This window comes from Engraulis encrasicolus, chromosome 12, assembly GCF_034702125.1.
Source record: "Engraulis encrasicolus isolate BLACKSEA-1 chromosome 12, IST_EnEncr_1.0, whole genome shotgun sequence".
Classification (NCBI taxonomy): Eukaryota; Metazoa; Chordata; class Actinopteri; order Clupeiformes; family Engraulidae; genus Engraulis; species Engraulis encrasicolus.
In genome coordinates, this window is record NC_085868.1 from 28,743,933 (window position 1) to 28,749,965 (window position 6,033).

Consider the following 6,033-nt stretch of genomic DNA (forward strand, 5'->3'; position numbering starts at 1 on the left):
AACACTAAGAGACTGGGATGTGGGATGTTTCGGCTGAAATGGAAAAGAAAAAAAAATCTTCAGAGCCTCTTCTGATGTGGCATTGCATCTCCAAGAAGCCGTTTGCCATCGCTATGGTAACTGAGAAACAGCATGCAGGAAGAGAGGAAATAAAATGGGTGCATAACGGAATGTTTTTCTGACCATTTTTCCAAATACCATGCCTTTCTCTGACAATCCTTACTGAATAGGCAGGGAAGAAAACAGTAACACTTAATGACAGAGGGTGTTAATTACAGTGGCTGGTCATGTAATTCCTCTGACAAAGTGTCCGGGACAAATCTGGCTGTAGAACGCATGTTTTGGTGAGTCAGAGTACAGCACTTTGTGTGTCTGCATTCCTAGATTTGTGTTGAAGGTTAACCAAGGTAACATGGTTGTCTAGAAAGATGACAAATGTGGATGCCTCTCCATCTTTGCCCATGAAGACTCAATGGCTAAGGTTTGTATAGGCACCGTAGACACATGTCTTAACCAATGCTATTTTTGGCAGGATAAAATAGTCCCTAACAATATGCAGCCTACCATTTCACTTCCACAAAATATGAAAACTTTTCATGTACTTTGTGGACTCTGAAATGATGAAAAATGTGGATGTCTCTCCTTCTTTACACATAAAGAGTCATGGAACTAGGTTCTTATAGGCACCATAGGCACGTCTCAACCAGTACTATATTTGGCAAGATAAAATATATTCACAAAATATATTTACAAAATCATAAAACTATTCATGTACTTTGTGAACTGTAAGTGGTTGTTTTATTGTCCCAACCAAAATTGAGACCAAACCTACCATTTTGGAAAGATGTTGAGTCGTTAAGGGAAGTAAGAGGGGATGTGTGATGTACAGACACTTGTCAGTAAAAGGAAGTACACATTTGAGATGCATATCAAAAGGATCTCCACCCGCCGAGTAACTTCATTACCCTTTGAAATGGGCAGCCCTGTCAAACAAGCAGCATGGGTTCTAGCGAGCAAAGTGATTGCTGGCCAGAGCCAAGGGGAAAAAGAAAAGGGAAGGCGATAGCGTTTTTTTCCACTCTTTTTCGCGTAGTCTTCTCAAAGAGTTTCAGGATCACATTAAAAGTTGCCCGCCTAACTCACCGTCTCCACCTCCAGCAACCTTCCATGCCTACTTGCTTTTTTTCTCCTTCCTAAACTATACTGTAGTTTTGTGTTTCTCAAAGGGGGCGCTACAGACCCACAGGGGAGGAGCCCAAGGGGGGCGTTGAGAAGGATGCAGCTGAGTGGGGGTGGGGCTTAATTCCCATTGGATGGCATTAGTCTATTTCATTTTTCAATACTAAAGGGGCATTGGCAGGCTTATGGTGAGGTCAAGGGGGCATTGGGGTGCTTATGATGAGGTCAAGTGGGCGTTTGTTCAAAAAAGGTTGAGAACCACTGCGTGTAGTTCTTATCGTCTGATGTCATCTTCCTTTTCACTTTAATAATAATGATATGCCTACCAATAATAATAATAATAATAATAATAATAATAATAATAATAATAATAACTTTGTTTTATATAGTGTCTTTCATGGAGCCCGAGGTTGCTTTGCACAAAGGGGATGGGTAGGGCTAGGGATAGGGGGAACAGGGAAGGGGGGGAGGGAGAAGGCTTTGGAGACCGTGGGCTTCAGTGAATGGACAGGATTTGAGTTGCTTTTTGAACATAATAACCAGTGTGGGGGCTTGGCGGACATAGGGAGGCAGACTTTGATGCATGCATGTGTGTTTATGAAGGATATGAATCAAACATCACCACACAGGCCCTTCTACATCCCCAAAGGAAAGGCCCCACAGAAGCATCTGTGCGTGCCATCAATACCTCCTTGACCCAGGTGTATGTTGCATTATGAATGAATTAATTAACTCTACCACACTGTTTACCTCATGAAAGCTTCAGCGCGATGTACAGGGCAGGAGGCTTGCTGTGCACTTCAAGCATGTCTCACAGGAACTTAATGACCAGGCTTGTCCTCATTTACTCTTTACTGCCTGCCTGCGTGCCTGCCTGCCTGCGTGCGTATGTGTGTGTGGGTGTGTGTGGGTGGGTGTGTGAGAGAGGTTGTTTCTGTGTGTGTACATGCATGTGTGTGTGTGTGTGTGTGTGTGTGTGTGTGTGTGTGTGTGTCAGGGAGTGTGCGGATGTGTGAGAGAGGTTGTGTGTGTGTGTGTGTGTGTGTGTGTGTGTGTGTGTGTGTGTGTGTGTGTGTGTGTGTGTGTGTGTGTGTGTGTGTGTGTGTGTGTGTGAGAGAGAGTGTTTGTCAGGGTGTGTGTGTGTGCGTCTATGAGTGTGTGCCTAGGTACTTTATGCAAAGCACTTGTCCTAAGAGGTGTCTTAAGCAGATGGGCTGGTCATTTTTAAGTGTGCACCCTTTAATTAAAATGTGCGGCTAATGAGACTCCCTCCGCCTGGCCATCAGCAGCTGCGGAGGTCACTTGGTGCTCCACTCCGCTGTTAAGTCCTCACCATCAGCACTTTTAATTTACTTATTTATTTGTTTGTGTGTTTGTTTGTTTGTTTTTATGTTTATTATGAAAATATCATTTCCAATAGTGTCTTCCCGTGAACCTGTAATAGACAGATCCTGCAGCGCACTTGCACCAAAAAAAAAGCAAGTGGGGCTTATAATTTGGGCGGAGTAATTATTTAGCAGTCTTCTCCACCGCTATGCTGTTTAGAGGGCCCCGGCATTCGTTAGAGCCAGGTGTTGCGGGGCCAGTGATCTATATGCTCTACACGTGGTGAAATTTGCATGCCTACGTGCATCGTTAAACAGTTCCCTAGCGTGCATGGCAGCGGTGAGAGGAGCATGCCCGTCATTCATTATGAGGTGCTGTTGTTTGCGCTAATATCACTACTACCAAGGCATCTACACCTGCTTAATGCAAAAATATTTATTATGAATTTTCGACCATTCAAATGAGGAAATCTCGGTGGAGGTGTTTAAAATGGACATATAATTCTCAAAGTCATAGAACACAGCTCTTTCCGTAAAGGGGGTGTATATAGGGATGGGTGAATTCTTGATATTTCCCAGGGGTAAAATGCTTGTTGACAGGTTCCATACTTTTTAGTTTGCTTTGCACAAAAATGTTGGCGGTATTTATTGATATAGAAAGAGGAAGATCAGGTCAGGAAAAAGATAAGTAAATGAAAGATAAATAAATCAAGAAGAAAAATGATTCATATAACAAATGCATTATAGATACAAATAGACCTATACCATCTTTCTAAGCATACATTAAAATATGAAATGTGACATGGCTTGGGTGAACGGAGTTTGTTTGAGTTTGTTTAGGCATACTTTCAGCGTGTGTGTGTGTGTGTGTGTGTGTGTGTGTGTGTGTGCGTGTGCGCATGTGTGTGTGTGTGTGTGTGTGTGTGTCTGTGTGTTGCTTGCACGCGTGGTTGCTGTAGGCTGATGAAATGGGTTGGATTTGCATCAAATCGGGTTATTGATATTTTTTCCCTCACATGTTCCGTGAAAATTGACCTAGCAGCCCACAGAGGTTGGGAATGTGCACATGGTGTCTACTTCTCATTTCTTAACACCCATCACTTTATTTAAAATATGGCATGTTTTATGTTAAAAAAATCACATGAAGCAGAGTTGTACTGTGTGTGCAAAGCAAAACATCCTGGTGAATATCAGTATCTGGTACTTGATCGGACGGATAGGCAACGGCAACAGTTATACTGCACCAATATTGGTAATGTCACTGCTGTTTCTTCTAAATCATCATTAAGCAGTTTATGCAGTCATCTGGGTAATCTCTGCTACCAAATCAGCAGTGTGAATATGACCTTCCTTAGTAGCCAATAGCAGAGCAGGCTGTGGATGTTCAGTGGTGCACTAAATGTTTGATACATTTTCAGTAATCATATGGTTGCACCATTAGTTAGGCCTACAGCTGGGACAAACCAGGAGTGGCTCTGACTTTGACTTTGCTACCATACTATTACAGTACTACGCCATTAGACAGAGTCGTTGCTAATACTTTACAACTTGGTCCTCGCCATTGTGGTAACAACTAATTTGTAAACGGGGGCATATCTTATCATATATGTTTTTCCACCTATTATTGGGCATACAGCATAATCTGTCAACAAATTGTGTTATAGCCATATTATTGACAATTGAGTGTAGGGATGTGTGATTGTGGCATCCCTGTAGCAGGCACTAATGCTGAGACCATTTGTTTACAAACATTTGCTTTATCTCAGGGGAACTCAGTTCCCCCTCCTCATAATTTTCATCATCAGTGTTCTGGCAGAACTTATCTCGTGCGCCACATTTTATAAATTAAAAACAAGTTTTTCAAAATGCGTGCAAGCAATAGGCCTACGAAAATGTGTCTTGTACTGATTTGGTACTGACTGGTACTGACTGTCAGAAAATCAGGGTTCCTGCACTTCTTTTTGGATGGTATTTTTGGACGATTAGGGTTCCTGCACCTCTTTCTTTCCACTTCAAGCACTGGGGAGGGCTACATACGGTACTGTGTTTGAAAGTGAAAGTGCATAACTCAGACATAGATTGGCAGATTGGCAGTTATTGTCATTGTCTGGATGTCTGGAGTCGCTGTATGGAGCAGTAGCAAAACCCTGTGAGGCCAAGTGATCTCATCACCTCTAATCAAACTAAATCACGTTATTGGGAACCCCTTGGCACGCGGCTGGTAATTTATGTCCCATGCAATTTTTTCCATTTTGGACAAACACACACAGAAAACCCAACCAGAGGATGCTTCATGTTTATAATTCCATTTGATATTATAATAGAGGAAAACCTACAGTCGGCGGTGGATGTCACAGATATATTCATCTAAGGCCAAAGAAAATAGCAATAGCCTATCAAAACCAAAACTGGTCACTTGTCAAAGCAGCTCTCTCGCAAGAGAGTTGGAGCTAGACGCCAAGACCAAGATGAGGCTGCCAAATGTTCAACAGATGGGGAAGGGTATAAATACATCTGGAAGCATACGACTGTGCAAGGAAATATTAGGAGGGAAAGGAAAGGAGAGGAGTCGAGGAGGAATATTAAGCAGGCGTCTGGGAACAATGATGGAAGAAGGTCACCCTGAGTTATATGACCGAAAAAAATAATAATAGAGAGAGACGGGTAGGATGGAGGGAGAGAAGGAGGGAGGGAGTAAAAAGAAATGGAGGAAGAAAAAAGTTTCATGTGGTGCAAGATAATGGGCCACTGCTGGGCTAATTTTAGTGTAATTTATGGTGTGACCTTTGGGCAGAAAAATCTAGCATTATAATATGGAACAACACAGTTATCTATTCTACACTAAATTAGCTTGAAATTATTGAACATGAATATTGCATTTTTTTAATGCCCCCCACTACTTCTTTCCAAGCGTCGAGGGCCCCCCAACCTCCACCCACCTCCACCCATATCCACCCTCGTGGACTTTATTATGAATTCCTATGAAGGAAATGGAAATTCTCACATTTCAGTCTCACTGCCTTGAGGTGACTCATTCTTCTGCATGAGAGGTGTTGTCTGCTGCGGCTCACCGTCATTAGCTGACTTTGGGAGATACAGTACACCTGAAAGTCCAGAGAAAAGAGCAACACAGAGTAGGCGAGAGAGAGAGAATGAACAAATCACTGAGAAAGGAAGAGGGTGGGAGTGAGAGAGAGAGAGAGAGTGGGGAGTAAAATTAAATTTCACAATCCTTTAACACAATTTTGGCCAAACCTAGCTTCAACGTTTGAAATGAGTAAGGCTTGCAGACAAACCAAAATGTGGGTGTTTCACTGAGATAGCAGCAGAACATATTGTTGGCAGTCTATGCAAAACCAAACTAAGGGGTCAGACTTGTTTTCTTTGTCTTCATCATATTCGTCTATCAAGCAAATCCAAAAATATTACTCAGTCACTGGTTAGTGAGAAACCACCAATGCAGCCATCACACAATGATAGTTCATTTCACAGTGAAGTGGTGAACATTTCAGACTGACAGAGTTGTTAT